Genomic DNA, 17,957 nt, shown 5'->3' with positions numbered 1-17,957 from the left:
TGTTACGCATATGCGTGACTATAACCATTAGGTTCTATGGTAGTTACGGAAACAGTCGAACAAGCTCATATAGGTGTGATGGTCAGGGCCGGCTCCAGGTTTATGTGGGCCCTTGGGTGACACAGATTTAGTGGGCCCCTTTGCTGGGGAACTCACGGCGGCAGTAAAACGGCAGTTTGTACCCCCATATAGAAATGAGGCCCTGTTTATGCCCCCATTTAGAAGTTAGGCCCCCAGTTTATGCCCCCATATATTTAGTGCCCTCTGTAGATAGTGCCACACAGCCCCCCTCGCAGGTAGTTCCACACAGTCCCCCTTGTAGGTAGTGCCCCACAGTCCCCCTCATAGGTAGTGTCCCGCAGCTCCCCTGCTTCCTGTAAGAAGTGGTGCCCAACAACTCCCCCACCCTATAGGTAGGTGGTGCCCCACAGTCCCCGTTGCCGACGCTCTGGCTGCGGATTCCTCTCCTGAAGGAGCCCCTGAGGTCACTGTCGATATCTGGGTAGTAACGACAGGGGGTTCCCCAAATGCGGATTCCGTCGGCAACGCGCTGGCCGGGGATTTTGCTCCAGGAGGAGTCCCTGACGTCACTGTCCATATATGGACAGAGACGTCAGGGGCTCCCTCTAGGAGCGGAATGGTGCCACAGTTGCATCACATAATGTCATCATTTGACATCATTGTGCTATGGGTTTACTTCCATACACAGCAAAAGCCAAAGACTAAAGATGAGCGAATTTCTCAAAATTCGTCATGAGTCCGATTCGTTCAAATCGGCCATCCAATTCAGTCCAAATAAATACACCATAAATTGCAAGTGGCCCGATTGCCCAGAAAACTTGTGTCTGACTTTCTAATGTCTTCTAGGACTGTATCCAACCCCTTTCAAGCTCTTTATAGAGGATGGCCACTTTATGTTTATTTTCACTAATGTGTGGGAAACAGCATTATGTGAAGTTCAAGTTATTAGAAGATTGGCACCGATTTCTTCCTCTGTGATGCACCAGCCCTGGTTAGTATTGCCTTCTTCACAGACCTTACGGCGCTTCCGTTCTAAATATGGCCGCTGTGGAGGGGCATATGACCAGGCACGTCCATCAGCAGCCTCCATTGAATAACACTGTGCATGGCAATGGAAAATAGCGCATGTGCAGTGTTTTCAATGGAGGACGCTGAAGGACGTGCCTGGTCACATGCTCCTCCATCAGCGGCCATATCAGCGCCAAACAGTCCATGGAGAAGGCTGTACTGACAAGGGGGCGGCGCTTTACAGAGGAAGACATCAGCGCTAATTATCTAATTTGTGTGCCGCAAAACACCAAATCTGAAACTTTTGGGACGTTTGGACCTAATTCGATTTGTGTGGATTCGATTTGCTAATCTCTACCAGAGACACAGGTCCCTATAACATTATGATGTCACATAATGACATCACATTGCCACACATAACTGTGCCACAGCCTGCTGCTTGAGTAAGCAGTAAAATATTATGCCACATAAAAAATATCATTAGTTAATGGGCATTAGTATGGGGTTAGTGATGTGCACCATCACATTATATCCTTAAAGGGGTTGTCCAGGATTAGAAAAAAAAGTGTCTGCTTTTTATACAGACACAGCGCCATCCTTGTCCATGGGCTGCGTCTGGTATTGCAGATCATGTTGCATATTCATAATATACCAAAAAAAAGTGAATGAGAATTCATATATTCAAAAATTAACTTGTGGTAAATTCCCTGTGTTCAAAACACGTTGTGTGAGAACCCCAAGTGCATGATGGGAAGTTTTATATCCCTATAAATACGTGACAGTCGCAGTTTTATTCCAAAGTCCCAGAAAGGGAGAAAAAGAGAAAGGGTCAAGCCTGACATTTCCTGTCTCCCCTCACATTGCTCCAGCTCCATCCCGGGAAACAAGGGTCCATTCAGGAGTCACAGAGAATCCCTTCCAGCGGACCAGAGTAGCTGAAAAGGGTAGGCAGGACTCAGGCCCGCGGGCAGTGGCTCCAGAAGAAAGACGCCTTGTTCCCTGTACTGGCTGCTCACAGCTCGGCTCTTTATTGCGTGGTTAATGTGGATAGGCCATAGAGATGAGTGCTAGCTGCTAGAATATATTGGGGCATTGTCCAGAAAGCACCTGGCCGGCATTACTGAGCCCTACGCACTTGGACACACAGAGCCTCTGTGCTGATGTATGAAGCCCGCAGCAAGATAACAAAAGGAAATACCCCTATATCTCAAATAATACGAAGCACATTGCCACCAGCTGACCATCATTTAAAGGGAGAGGAAAAAATGATAATAAATGTACCTGAAAGGACCTATTATAGCGAGCTCCCAGTTGTCGCTTACTCTAATTTCCCATGTACCACCTTACATATACAACAACGGGTTTACATAAATAGACCTATTTCATAGACTGAAAAAGAAAACCTTCCAGGTGCTCATAAATGTGCCTTAGCTTTTAGTCTTTCACTTGCTATAGCAGCGGTTTCTCTTCCCTCCTTCCCTCTATAAATGGGGACAGGAAGTTGAAACCATTGTCTACCATTTTGGACGCTATGGACAACTATCTTTGGTCACCCGGTCACTGGGCATGCATACATAAACATGTCCCTGCTCTTTCTTCCCCTTGACCCTCCTGTCCGGACCCTGGGATCCCTATAGTGGTAAGTTGCCACATATATCAATGAGTTTATATGGGGTGCATTATTGAGGACGCATGAGAGGCCCATTGGGGGTCATATAGCAACTGCAATTATAACCACAAGATTGGTTTTCAGGAAATCTTATGAATGTCCTATTGTAAAGGAGTCGGTCCTTAAAGGTGGTCGCCAAATTTTACACTTAAGAATTAGCCATGTCATTAAGTGTCAAATTGTTGGGAATCTGGCAGCTGAACCATGGGGTCATGGTCCGGCATTTGTAGCAATCTCCACTTAAAGGAGAGATGGTCAGACAGCCCAGGAGTCCTTCAATGAGATCTAGTTGGTCTGTCGATACTAGGGATGGGTCTCGATCACGTCACAGGGTTTCTCTAGGACGCGATCAAAGGGGGATCCTCCACTCAGTCTCTCCCTTTGATTCCATTATTTTCCCTACTATTGATGTGAGACTCACTGGTCTATAGTTATTATAATCTTCCCTATTGCATTTTTATGTATTGACACCACATTTGCAATTTTCAAATCACTTGGAACTCCATCTGTCAGCAGCGATTCATTAAAAACTTTGGTTAATGATGCTGCCAGCGCCACTCTTAGTTCTCTTAAAGGGGTTATCCAGGATCACCCAAAAATGGGCCAAGGCATCAAAAAATATAAGATGTATCACTTACCTGTTAAAGAGGCTCTGTCACCAGATTTTGCAACCCCTATCTGCTATTGCAGCAGATCGGCGCTGCAATGTAGATTACAGTAACGTTTTTATTTTTAAAAAACGAGCATTTTTGGCCAAGTTATGACCATTTTTGTATTTATGCAAATGAGGCTTGCAAAAGTACAACTGGGCGTGTTTAAAAGTAAAAGTACAACTGGGCGTGTATTATGTGTGTACATCGGGGCGTGTTTACTACTTTTACTAGCTGGGCGTTGTGTATAGAAGTATCATCCACTTCTCTTCAGAACGCCCAGCTTCTGGCAGTGCAGACACAGCCGTGTTGTCGAGAGATCACGCTGTGACGTCACTCACAGGTCCTGCATCGTGTCAGACGAGCGAGGACACATCGGCACCAGAGGCTACAGATGATTCTGCAGCAGCATCGGCGTTTGCAGGTAAATCGATGTAGCTACTTACCTGCAAACGCTGATGCTGCTGCAGAATCAACTGTAGCCTCTGGTGCCGATGTGTCCTCGCTCGTCTGACACGATGCAGGACCTGTGAGTGACGTCACAGCGTGATCTGGCAGAAGCTGGGCGTTCTGAAGAGAAGTGGATGATACTTCTCGTCAGAACGCCCAGCTAGTAAAAGTAGTAAACACGCCCCGATGTACGCACATAATACACGCCCAGTTGTACTTTTACTTTTCAACACGCCCAGTTGTACTTTTGCAAGCCTCATTTGCATAAATACAAAAATGGCCATAGCTTGGCCAAAAATGCTCGTTTTTTTAAAATAAAAACGTTACTGTAATCTACATTGCAGCGCCTATCTGCTACAATAGCAGATAGGGGTTGCAAAATCTGGTGACAGAGCCTCTTTAAATCCCCCGCCGCTAATGCACCCCCGCTCCGATGCTCCCTGCTGGTCTCTGTTGACTCTACTGCAGCGATGACGTCACGTCGACACGTGTGACCTCTGCACCTACAGATGAGGCCAGCGATTGGCTGCAGCGGTGTCGCGTGTCAACGTGATGTCATTGCTGAAGTTCAGTAAACAGAGGCCGGTGAGGATCACAGGAGCGGTGGCGCTGGAGTGGTGTGGGTTCTAACAGGCAAGTTATGCTTCTTTTATTATTTGATGTCACACCCCCCCCCCTTTGCCCACCAATTTTACACTATTCGCAGAGGTGTAATAAGTTACCATGGAGCCCCATAGCAAACTCAGAATGGGGCCCCACTGCCCTGGTTACTTAACACATGAATAATGTGCACAGTGATTTCAGACTAGTGGAATAATGTGAATATTGATGTCACATTACAGGCATAATGCACACAGTGATGTCAAAGCATAGAGATAATTCACACAATGATGTCAAAGTAAAGGAATCATGCACAGAGTGATGTCACAGTAAGGGGTTACTGCACACAGTGATACCCAAGCAAAGAGATAATACATACATACATACATACATACATACATACATACATAATGACCCAGTAGAGGATAATCAACTCAAAGTTGTGGTATGGGTAGGGCAGGGGAGGGGGGTTTTAACTTGATTATACTAGTTGATTATGTATTATGATATTCTTAAAATAAAATGTTACAGCACAGGAATCATGCCCACAGTGATGTCACGGTAGAAGGATTATGCACACAGTGATGTCACAGTGAACAACAATGCATAAAATCATGTTGTTGGGCCCCATAGCAGCAGCTGCTAGTTATGCCCATGACTCTTGGATGGATTCCTTCTGGACCCATCTAGCCTTAATTTTGTGAGTTCAGATAGAAGGTCCTATGTCATAAATATGTTTGTGTCTAAAACGGCAGCCATGTATATTTTTTCCCTCTAATGTAGGTAACCAATATGGATCTTCAATAGAAAATACGGAGCAAAAAAAAAAAAAATTGGTGTTAAGGTCTACACACCCTTTAAGCGAATTCTTCATTTGCAAAAACACTTTGTTCATTGTTGTTCCTGCGGCTAGGGAACCCCCATCAGCGGATCGCACTGCCTGGTGCCTGCTTTCCCTCCGAGCCTAAGCTCAGAGCTGCATTGCTGGAAAGCTCCATTAGGAATCACATCGATCGTGGTCCTTATTTATTTATTTGAGTTACTTATATAGCGCCAACATATTACGCAGCGCTGTACAGAGGTCCTCTTTTACTGTCCCCATTGGGGCTCACAATCTAAATTCCCTATTGGTCCTTCTCTCTCATTTGAATCCAAGGCGCCGGCTGGCAGAGGTGTGTGCAATAATGCAGGTGGTGATGTGCCATTTACACAGCTGTACAGCCTCCTGCCTATGCTGCGGCGCGCCATCCCCGCCACCTCCTCAATCACTGAGAGGATTGAACAGCCTTACTGGGATGTTTGCTGAGATGGTGCAATAATAGCTTGTTATTTAAATGGCACTTAGGCTTCACTTTATGAAATATCTGAAAGTGCAAAGGATTCTGGAAAAATAGAAATATATATTTATATCTACATCCTGCAAACTTTATCCTTCTCATCAGCAAATACTGCTATTCTGGGTAGAAGAAGGTTCATAGAATATATCAAATTTCCTAATAACGTATAATTCCATTCATTTGGAAACTACTGGTCCCAAAATCTTGATAATCCGGCAGGTATTCATGAGGAGTAGGTCCTTTGAGGCACAATCGGTTTGGTGCTGGCTAATCTGGGGTGTGGAGTCTAAGGAATCTCCCCATTCTTTATCCTTAACCCGCGCAAGGAGGTATAGACTTTACCGAGGTTGTTTCTAGGTCACAACCCCAAAATAGTCATTGACTGGTGGCAGGTACGCTAAGAGAGTAGTTGAAGTGTAGTCCGGAACAGAGCCAAGGGTTGTCATCAATGCCACATGCCAGAAGACTAGATGAAGACGTAGACAGGGGATAGGCCAAGGGTCAGGACCAGGAGTAGAACAACAGGCACCAGGTGGCAAATCCAAAAAAGCAAGATTGGAGCAGAATCGAGAAAAAAGGAGATTTGCCCTTGGAACAGGGAGAGGTGATTAACAACATGCAACACAAATATTCATATGCTGGATTAATGGGAATGAACCTAGTGGTTTGGCTGGTGGGAGGTCGAAAGAGACTCAGTAACAAGTCCATGGTTTCTTGATGGCAACTCTATGGCACATACATGGCATTTTAATGTGCCAAAATGCATGCACAGACTGGCACTGATGAGAAACATTTTTATGACCATTCAGCCGATTTCCCTCCTGGTCATGTTCCGATAAGAACTAGTATAGAACTTCCAACAATTCTGTCTTTCCTGATTCCGGTTATTGTATGTAGTAATTATTGGAATTGTTCCCTTTAGGTACAGTCTGATGACGCAGAGGATTTCCTAATGATATATTGGGCAGCTCCAAGTGCTCAAATGGGTTTTGCCAAGACCATAAAGAGGAGAGATCCAACAACAGAACACTGAGGTACACTACCAGGGAGTGGGCAACAGATGAGGTGGTGTACAAACTAAATGTCCAGACAGACCGTTATGAGGAGATCCAGGAGAGCACTCTTGCAGTGATGTCCAAGGGAAAGGAGTCTAGTAGGACAGGTCTAGGAGGACTATAGAGTAGTGTCCTTAGAGGTAGCATATTAAGTGGAGTGGTGGATTGGAAAGGACTCTAGAAGGACATGTCTAAGAAGAAGACTATAGAATAGTGCCTCTTAAGGTGCCAATACACATTAGAAGAAAGTCGGCCTAACCAGTCGACTTCGGCGGAACTGGACTACTATCCAATGTTTAAGGGGGTCTCCTGCATTTCTCCCGATGCCAGGGGAAAGAAGGATGGGGCATGTTGGATTTCACCGATGCTGGTGGTTTATTCTTCTCACTTTATTGAAATAAATGTGTGCACTCGGTGGAGTTGAAAGGAATAATTGTAGTCCGACAGGTGTGCCACCTTTAAATCGAGTCGTTAGGAGATCACTAGGGACCTTGGCGTGGCCATCTTTAGTGGAGTGGTTAGATCAGTAACCAGACTGTAACCGGTCAGGAAAGTACCTCTCGAGAAGTGATACTTTGAAAGTTCAACGTGTTCAGGGAGTTTTGAAGAACATGGAAAAATACCTTTTTGGAGGTTGATGGACCTTAAAAGGGATGTCCAGTCCCAAAAAATGTATGGCCTATCCATAGGATAGGCCATCAATATGTGGTCGGTCGTGGTCCAACTCTAGGCACCCCCGCCGATCAGCTGTTTTAAAGGAGCTGCAGCGTTCGTACAAGTGCTGCTTCCCCTTCATCTCTACTTGCTCATTGTGAAGCTTCAAAGCAGCGGTCCACAGTATTCTCACAGCCTTCTCCTATTCAAATGAATAATCCTGAGCTTCCTGGTTCATTAAAACCTAACACCAGTCAAAGCCCAAAATTTCAGATGTAACTGAAGTCAACACACAATACCCCCCCCCCCCTTCAAATCGCACTCACAGGGCTCTAGGAAGCTGAGTTATAGGGTTCTGTCTGGTGGAGTTCCCATTGCCTGACTGTGACATGGAGGAAACACTGTGGTCACCGATTGCAGTCATACCCAAACAAAATAGTGTTTGCATGTTAAAAAACCCCCCACTAGTTTTGGACTCTGCCTACTATGTTCTGGACTCCCATTGATGACTACAGTCATCCTCTCCTCATTAATTGGGATTACATATTACACACATACACAGATTACAGATTATTCCAAAAAAGAGCTGAATAAAATAAAATGCTTTAATTCGACGGGTTCCAGATTAATCTGGATTACCAAACAGGCATAAAAAGTATAAAATGAACTCAGCCTACAATAATACAGCCCAACATCATGTGCTAAAATAATGATATATATATATATATATATATATATATATATATATATATATATATATATATATATATATATATATATATATATATATATGCTACTGTCCCTTTATTATTTAAAGGGAAACTGCAGTAAAAAAGACGTTTCCTATTGTAATTATTTACTACACAGTCCCTCAGATTTCCTAATGGATATATTTCTAGTCACATAATTTGCTAAGCAGTGGCCCAAAAAGTCAGACACTGCAATAAAATAAACATGCTGAACATCAAAGTGATTACAGTAGATAAATATTTATTTGACGCTAAAAGGGTTAAACGATGTGAAAATGAACACAGACCTCCCCCTACTGGTAGAGCAGTGTAATAACACCAGCTATTTCCTGAGGCTCGACACCATGGAATATTGTGATGATACTGATATTCTTGCAGGATCCTGACGTCTTAATCTATTCTTGATTTTATAACTCTCCCACCATTCATTGACTTTATAATAATATTTAGATTTGTCACCAATGATTTCTACCTATTTTATTAATCTCCCTGTCCTAGTGTATGGTGATGAGCGATTGAACGTCTTGACACCTCGAACAATGCGCCTCCTTAGTCTGAACTTGTCCGATTGTCAGTCAGTTTAATCCAACCCAAGGTCTACCTCACCATTTCCAAATTCAGGCCCGATTCTTCATCATGAAGAACAATGACTTGACCCACCTGCCTTGACAAGTTCCACCCAACCCTTAAACCGTCTTCTGATTAAGCCCTCCAAGGCCAAGGACACTTCCAGATTTAGTAGACACAGTGATTATGACAAGCGTGAAATAACACATCAAAAATATGGTCCATTGTCTATGTTGTCAGTAGGCTCCAGTCATCTTATAGTATGGTCACCATTGTCACGAGAAGATTGTCATTACTATTGATGGTCTAGGCCAAGTTCACCCAGAGATGTTGAGTCCAGATGAAAAACGCTCATGTACAGGATCTTCTCGGGAGAAAGGGTGGTTATCGCTTTTAGGACCTCTGCTTACAACTTGATATTCCTGTTCACTGTGTTCTGTTGTTAAGCGCCCTTTGAAATACTGAGTGAAAATTGGCGTGGTTGCTCCCCTTGAATGTTCTAACCTTGTGATAGGACAACCAAGGTCCCTAGGCCCTCTTCTGCCTGCTTTGGACCCTCCTCAATTAGCCAGGGCATATTGCTGCTGCAAAGAGCGGCTATCGCTCTCGAAGAGTCAGAGGGCCTCCGCGCAGCTTCCTTGGGCAATAACAGCTGATTGCCTGGGGTATCCGTTGCCCATGGGTTCCCATGTAGAAAAGGGGTTGTCCAGACGGGACAACCCTTTTATGAAAAATTTATGGATGGCCTGGGGAGAACTTGTAGGTTACTATGTACTACCTTGTCTGGGCAGGATAGTACCAATATTATTTGGTCTATAACTCCCCGAATTACGTGTTACGACTCATACTGCTTTCTTTAGTTCAGGCGGTAATTTTTTGGCTGAAATGAAGAAGCAGACCAAGCTGTAGATGCTCTGCGACAAGGGTACCACACACTATTAGCCACATAAGAAGAAAGAGCAGGATGCTGGAATGAGGGGATTTAAACACCAGATCCCAAAATAAATTCAGACCCCCCCAATCAGAGCCCAAAATAGATTCAGACCAGACTCCTAAATAATTCAGACCCTAGATCAGACACAGGTTTAAGCCAAACCCCAAACTAGACCGGGAAAAATTAATCCACACCCCAGATTTAATTCAGATCCCCCAGTCAGATCCCAAAATATATTCAGACCCAAAACCAGACTCCAAAATATATCAGACCCCAGACCAGACCCCTAAATTAATCAGTCCCCAGATCTGTAGGCAAAATGAATTAAGACCTAAGAACAGACCCTTAAGTTTATTTAGACACCAGACCCTAAAAATAATTCAGACCCCAGATGGGACCTCTGAATTAATTTATTTAGACCCCAGACAAGTAAATCAGACCCCAGATCAGACCTTTCATTTAATTACCGCCTCTCGCCCCTGGCTACTTTTCTGGGCACCGCTGCGCATTAGGTCCTGATGCTAGGCAGTGTCAGCATCTTGTGTGTCGAGCCTTGAAGGGCTTGATGTGGAAGCCTCTGGGCCCTCTAGGCTATGGTGCCCGCTCGCATCTGAGATCCTTAAAGTTACGATGATTGTGGGCCGATTGGAAACGTTTGAAGCCATAGTTGGAATTCTCCTGCTGATGTGATCCTGCAGTTCGGCTCAGTTGTACAATAACTCAACCTGATCGTTTTGGACAACCATGAACATATAGACTGTAACCAAGCCAAATGGATTCAGGCCAGCTTTCAAAAAACATGGTGAACAATGCAGATATGATTGTGGGACTCAAGGTCACTGAACCTGATGCCAGGGCGGATACGGTGTTCAAAAATTAGTGTCCAAAAACATTGGAAAGAATGATTCGCCCTCTGGGCATGTGGTCACTAAGGTCTGTGATGTTACAGTATTGGGTGGCCTCTGATACTATAACCACAAATATCCCTCAATAACACTACGACTAGCTCTGTACTAACTTTTATCACCAGCAGGGCTGCCAGGGTTTTTTCATCAGGAGACTTGCATGCCCCCTATATCTTGGCCAACCGCCTGCTTTGCTTTTCCCCAAACTTTGGCCTTTAAAAAAAGATTTTATCATTTGTGGTTTGCTTCAGAATTATATTAATTTTGCTTAAATGTGTATAGGAACTACTTCCATGGACTATCATCAAGTTTTCCTTTCTAATTCACCAGTAATTTGCAATCTCTGCAGCAGCCATGTAAACCGCTCTCTGTCCAGTGAAGCAGCTCTCCCTGCCTCTATCAGAGAAGGAAGTCACAGCACAATAAGCAGCTAAATTACATTTATACACTCTACTGCCCTATATGGAACACCACAAAGTTGTGCACACTACATAAGGCTTGTAAGCAGTTGGCAAACACGTTTGTCATGAGGGGAAGTTTCGGTTTTGCTTGCAAGGTAGCAGTGCTTCAAATCCTGTATTAAAAAAGATATTTAGGGAATTCTCATAGTTTCCTCCATGTATGAAGGGTATATATTTACACTATATTGCCAAAAGTATGTGGACACCTGATCATCACACCAAAATGAGCTGGTTGGACATCAAATTCCAAAACATTGGGCAATTAATTTGCAGTTGAGCCTCTATTGCAGCTATAACAGCCTCCACTCCAAGGCTTTTTCAGAAGATTTTGGAGTGTGTCTGTGGGAATTTCCTCCCATTCAGACACAAGAGCATTTGTGAAGTCAGAGAAGATTTGGCTCCAAGATTCATCACTCCAGAGAACGCGCTGCTCCAGAGTCCAGTGGTGGTGTGGTTTACCCCTTTAAGCCAACGCTTAGGCCTATGTGCAACAGCCATGGAAACCTATTTCATAAGGTTCCTGATGCACTTTCAGAGGAAGTTTAAAACTCTGTAAGCTATCTTTATGCGCCACGCTCTTCATTACTCAGGGGCCTCCCTCAGTGAGCTTGCATGGTCTACTGCTTTGTGACTGAGCTGTTACACCTAGGCTCTTCCACTTCACAATAATAGCACTTACAGGTGATCGGGGAAGATGTAGCAGATTATAGCACTTACAGGAGACCGGGGCAGATTTAGCGTATAATAATAATGTTTACAGGTGACCAGGGCAGATCTAGCAGATAATAATAGCACTTATAGGAGACCAGGGCAGATCTATTACATAATAACATTTACAGGTGACCAGGGCAGATCTAGGAGATAATAATAACACTTACAGGTGACCGGGGCAGATCTAGCAGATAATAACACAGGTGACCAGGGCAGATCGACAGGTGACCCTGGTAGATCTGACAGATAGTAATAATACTTAGTTTACCGGGGAAGATCTAGTAGATAATAATAACACTTACAGGTGACCGGGCAGATCTAGTAGTTAATAATAGCACTTACGGGCACATCTAGCAGATTAGACATTTCACAGACTGACTTGTGGCATCCTATGACAGCGCTACGTTTGAAGTCACTGAGCTCTTCGGTACGACCCATATTACATGTTAGTCTATGGCGATTGCATGACTGTGCATGATTTTATGCCCCTATTTGCAATGAGTGTGGCTGAAACATCTAAACTCAATAATTAGTGTCCACATACTTTTGGCCGTGTAGTGTATATTAATATACTATAGTCACTACCATATTATTCCCAGGATAATCTTGAACTCCTAATATCTTTTAATTCCATATATCTCCCAATAATCTGATTATTTTAAATACCCACACAGGATTTAATATTAGATTGCTCCACGTGCCCCTCTCAGGCCTTCAGGGTCAGATGTTCCTCAAGAGTTATCATGTGCCATGAATCGGACCATCCATCTTGTTTCCTGCAAACCTTCTGAACATTCTCAATTTCCCTAGCTACCATCAAAACCAGATCACTTTCCAAAAACAAATAATTTTCTAAGTCCTATGCTGCCCCCAGGACTTATCATTCATCGGCCCCATATGACCTCTAGCACCAGGTCATTCTATGTCTATAGTGGGACCCAAGATGACATCATTCTTCATATCTGCTAAAACTCAAAGGGTCACATCATTCAATAGACACACTAATCAGACAATAGGAGGGGTAAAGGTAAACTCTCCTGCCATGGGGCTACATACACATGACCTATGTGTTGCTATGTGAGGACATTTGTGCTGTGTCAGTAATTCCGAGCAGAATCATCCTACATTCTTTAGCCTCGTAGTTCACATTTTTTAATTTGAGCGTGCCTCGACATGTGGTCATATACTTAATAGATGCCCTGTCAAGGATCTGGCAAATATTATTCTCTGCCATAACATAAAAGCAGTATCCTTTATTCTGACCAAGGATGTTTTGAACTTGAGCTGTATGTTCTTTCTTTAAAGGTCGTACATATGTACAAAAGTGTGCCACCATCTCACGTCTGCTAATAAGGACTTCTGCCTTGTCAGGACCAAGAGGGCAGACCCAGGAGGCCTATCGAAGAGATCAGCCATGGGACAATCACCAAAAGAATATAGAGAACCCGAAAACTCCATCCATATGCGCTCATTCTAAACCCATGGCGATTAATATGACGTAACTTGCCAAACCCACTAATTAGTGGTGTCCACATACTTTTGACCATAGGGTATAGTAGACAATCGTCCAAATGACCAAATAGATAGGTCATCCTCTAAGCCTAGTGAACAAGCCACCAAACAGTCAACCTAGGACCTAAACAATGGGTCATCAAAATAGTAGATTGTTCCGTAACACTAGTAGTGTGGCATTTCTAGAAAAAGCTAAGGTAGGGTTGGGCTGACAAAGGGATTGAAAGACAAATGTGATTTAGGCCTTCTTCTTTTCTACAGAATAGGACTGGCTTTAAAAAAAGACATGAATTTCTAGCATTCTCTTCCTACATTGAAATTCTAGTAATCCAGGACCAACAAGGTATTATAAGTTCATTAAAGTTAACTTTTATACTTACATTTTTATTTATATTGCCCTAGTCAACCTAAAATGAAAAAAAAAAGAAGCAACTTTGGAAATAGTATTAATTAAAAAAATCTCCTATTTTTTTGTGTCAACAGCTTCTATGGAGACATATATGTCTCCCTGGTAACAGACTACAAACAAAGTCGGTGTAGTCTGATCCTGCAGTCTTACGCCCTCCCATCTATCCACTACTGCTTGCTAAGCTACTAAATGTATGGCAGAAAGAAGTAGGTGACAGATTGAAGAAAGTGTGACTGCAGGATCAGACTACACAGAGTTTGTTTGTAGTCTGTTACCATGGAGATATATATCGCTGCATTGGAGCTGTAAGCACAAAATAGGGGAGATTTTTTTTAATTAGGCCTTTTTACAAAGTTGAATGGGGCTGAGGTGCAATATCACACGCTACCTGTGGACAGGTGTGGCACTGTTCTTGGAAAAAAACAGCAATGATTTTCTAATCCTGGACAACCCCTTTAAGGAGGAATTTGTGACATAGGGACCGATACTAAGGAGGGAGGCCCTTTAGCTAAATTTAACAGGGCCCAGAAGTTTAAAAAAGGGTCCCTTTCAAAAGCTTTTAATGAGGTACAGTAATTCTGTCAGCCTCTATATATTTTGTGAACCCCTCCTCTCTGGAAAACAGGGATCCCCAGATGGCTGTTAAGTCATTCTTTAAAGATGGAGAGGTGGCCATGAATGCACAAGGCTCTTACTCGAGTACTAAGGAAGTTAAGCCGGCCAAAAACTTTTGATAGATAGCAGCCTAATGCTCGTTTGGCCGAGAGCTACTCCTCCCGACTTCCATACAACCTCAGCTCGGCCGAACGTGCCGGTTTTTTTTAGTAGGGGAAGGGGCTTATCTCCTTACAAAAAAAAGGATCGGCATGTTGAAATCCAACATGTCCAATCCTTCTCTTCTCCGACATCTGCCGTCGGGTAAGAGTCGGAACACCGAACTCGGTGGGTGGGACGAAATTAATCTTTTGTGTATGGCCACCTTTACTGGTTTGGCTCAGTGGAGAGGGTCACGGCTATGTGACTGCTATAGGGGCTCAGGGGGCCTCCACTAACCTTCATCTGGTCCTAAATGTGAGTATATCAAGGGTAAAAATTAAACTCTGTTGACCAAGGGCGTCTGTGGCATTTGACTTAGAAGAATTGTCTATAAAGAGTAATGGGTGGTAAGAATTTACCAGGAAATGTTCTTTTCAGCTTCTTTTTGTGCTCATACCCACTGATGGACAAATCCTTAGCTGACATTCTAGAGATTTTAAAAATACCAGCCGTGTTTTACGGGAGAATGACGCGTAAACATTAATCCAAGCAAAACACTTTGCTAAATTTCTAAACTGAGTAAACATTGTTCTTACACAAAACACACAGTATTTTTTTTTTCAGACTGACTTTAATTGTGGGAAGGGAACAGCAAAGAAACCAATGTCTCCAGTGTGGGCTGCGGCTTTCATACCAAGCTGCTGTATGAGTGATTTGTTCATTGCAATGAAATCAATCACGTGTTGCAAGGCTCAGCACATCACTGATGTCCTTGTGGACTCACTCCCTTCTTCTTATGAATCCTGAACACTGCTAGAATTAATGATTCCTCCACTGGCAAGGAGAGGCTTAAAAGTGTTGATGTATTACACATGTGGAACACAATTATCGGGATATGGAAAGTGAATACACAATAGGATCTGTATCAATCTCTTTTATACGGGATTCTGTAGACCTAACTATGGAATCTGTCCCTAAACTCGGTATATAATTCCCCAGGGAGGTGAAGGATGAGGAGTAGAGACTTCAGGGTGGACATGTCCTTACCCCAAGAAATGTAGAACCGGTCGGTGAACTGAGACTCAGTGGTCTCCCCAAGAGCGGCCTCTGGATGGTCTCTTCAAGAGCTGGCCTTGGGGGATTTAAGAGCTGCCTCTGGATGGTCTCTCCAAGAGTTAATTCTGGATGGTCTCACCATGAGCTGCCTCTCAATGGTCTCTCCAAGAGTTAATTCTGGATGGTCTCTCCAAGAACTGCCTCGGAATGGTCTCCTCAATAATTGACACTGGGTTGTCTGTCCACAAGTTGGGTGATTTTTTCAAGAAATGAATGGAATGTCTCTCCAAAGAGCTGACAATTGGTGGTCTCCCCGAGAGGCCTCTGGAGAGGCTCTTCAAGAGCTGCCTCTGGGTGGTCTCTTCATAAACGACCACTGGATGGTCTCTCCAAGAGCTGCCTCTGGATGGTCTACCCAAGAATTGGCATTGGGTTATCTGTCCACAACTAGACTCTGGGTTGTTTTTTCAAGATTTGACTTTCAGATGTCTCTCCAAGTGCTGATACAGTGGTCTCCGCAAGAGCAGCCTTTGGATGGTCTCTTCAAGAGCGGTCTCTGGGTGGTATCTTTAAGAGCTTTCTCTGTATGGTCTCCCCATGAATTAACACTGGGTTATCTGTCCACAACTTGAATCTGGGTTATTTTTTTCAAGATATGGAATGTTTCCCCCAAGAACTGAAATTGGGTGGTCTCCTCAAGAGCTGCCCTTGGATGGTCTCTCCAACATTTCACTCTGAATGGTTTCTCCAAGAGCTGCCTCCGGATGGTCTCTCCAAAAGTTATTTCTGAATGGTCTCTCCAAGAGCTGCCTCGGAATGGTTTCCTCAATAATTGACACTGGGTTGCATGTCCACAACTTGTTTTTTCAAGATTTGACCTTGAAACATCTCTCCAACACTGGGTGGTCTCCCCAAAAACTGCCTGTGGATGGTCTCCCCAGGAGTTCACTCTAGATGGTCTCTTCGAAAGCTGCCTCTGAATGGTCCCTTCAAGATCTGACACTAAAGGCCCTTTTACACCGGGCGATTATCGAGCAGACAAGCATTCATAGAAGACTCGTTGACGATAATTGCCTTGTGTAAACAGGGGAACGATCAGCAGATGAACGAGCAAACACTGGTTCATCTGCTGATCGTATAGTTTTTAGAAAGTATAATATTATGCTTTTCGGCAGCACATCCCTCTGTGTAAACAGGGAGGCGCACTGCCGACATGATAATAATCTATGGGGACGAGCAATCGGAGTAACGACCGCTTGTCCCCATCCATAGCTCCTTGTGACAGGAGCAACCAAGCGCTGATCAACGATGTTTAGTCTATCGGCACTCACTGCACCGGCCGAATATCGGCAGGTATAATAGGGGCTTAAGTAGTCTTCCTACGGGCTGCCTCTGGATAATCCCCCAAGAGCTACCTCTTAATAAACTAGGCCGGCTGAGCATGGCTCCTTATTTATTTTTTATGTCACGGTGTGTTGACTTTAATACCTTTGTTTTGCCCCAAGGACTTTTCAGGGGTGCAGAGTACCCCCTGAAGGTCTAGGGGATGTGTGTGGCCATCAGTTTCCTTATCACCCTGCAAAACTTTGACTTATGGCTCCTGGTAGATGGTGCGATGGCAGCCTAGGCAAAAAACAGAATCAAAAGATGGGTTCTCCCTAAGTTCTGGCAAGGGAAGGCCATTGATCCCTGACCTTTACAGGGCCTTCTGGTCTGGAGGGTCAGGGAATAGCTTAATGGAGCCATTCTTCTTTTGGAGAGCGCTTGTGATAGACTGTATCCTAGTAAGCACTTTGTTGTGGCACTTTGGTGGACAAGAGCAATGGATCAGAGCAATGTTCTTCTGCCCCTATGGAGCAAAGTAGAGTTGGGGCCTTGCTGGTATGGAAGGGGTAAACCATGCTATGGATGAATGTGTCTATCTCCAACATTAGAATCTCTTCTACGTTGTGTTACAAGTCTAAGACGTCCATCCAACCCTATCACCAGTCATGATTCACTGTACCCACGTCTCCAAGATTCACTCCAAGTAACGCGTACGCTCCAATGTTCACATCTTGATTTCTTCAACCAGAACGCACCTTCCTGAGCTCAGTGATCCAGTTCTAATACCTGCCGGTCCAGGGACATCTCTTTACGCTCAACTTACGAAACGATATCAGCCATTTGCAAAAAAAAGTTCTTCAGTTTTGATAATGTCGGCTTGTTCTCAACTGAGCCTTTTCCAACAATTGTAGACAATTCTATGTGAGTTAGGCTTGGTTCACACCAGCGATCGCAAATACGGAAAAAACTGAAGCGCCGGTTCCGTTGCATCCGTGGTTCCTGAGGGTATTCTATATTGTATAAGTTAAAATGTATGAGCCTGAGGTCTAAGCTATTTAGCTCATAGAGAGTTGTCTAGAAAGATTGAAACAGATGTGATATTCTGATCAGCTTTCTAATATATTTTC

The 17,957-nt window shown here is 43.9% G+C and overlaps 1 long non-coding RNA gene across 1 annotated transcript; it reads left to right on the top strand.

The window, feature by feature from the left end:
- The first annotated feature begins 5,051 nt into the window (after positions 1-5,051).
- LOC142665722 (uncharacterized) lies at positions 5,052-13,326 on the top strand. The gene is made up of 3 exons (XR_012851551.1): positions 5,052-5,098; positions 6,658-6,769; positions 13,077-13,326. It is a non-coding gene; the product is annotated as an uncharacterized LOC142665722 (long non-coding RNA).
- The last annotated feature ends 4,631 nt before the right edge of the window (positions 13,327-17,957 follow it).

The sequence above is a fragment of the Rhinoderma darwinii genome, chromosome 13 (genome assembly GCF_050947455.1).
Source record: "Rhinoderma darwinii isolate aRhiDar2 chromosome 13, aRhiDar2.hap1, whole genome shotgun sequence".
NCBI lineage: Eukaryota > Metazoa > Chordata > Amphibia > Anura > Rhinodermatidae > Rhinoderma > Rhinoderma darwinii.
This window is presented reverse-complemented; position numbering and strand designations above follow the sequence as displayed.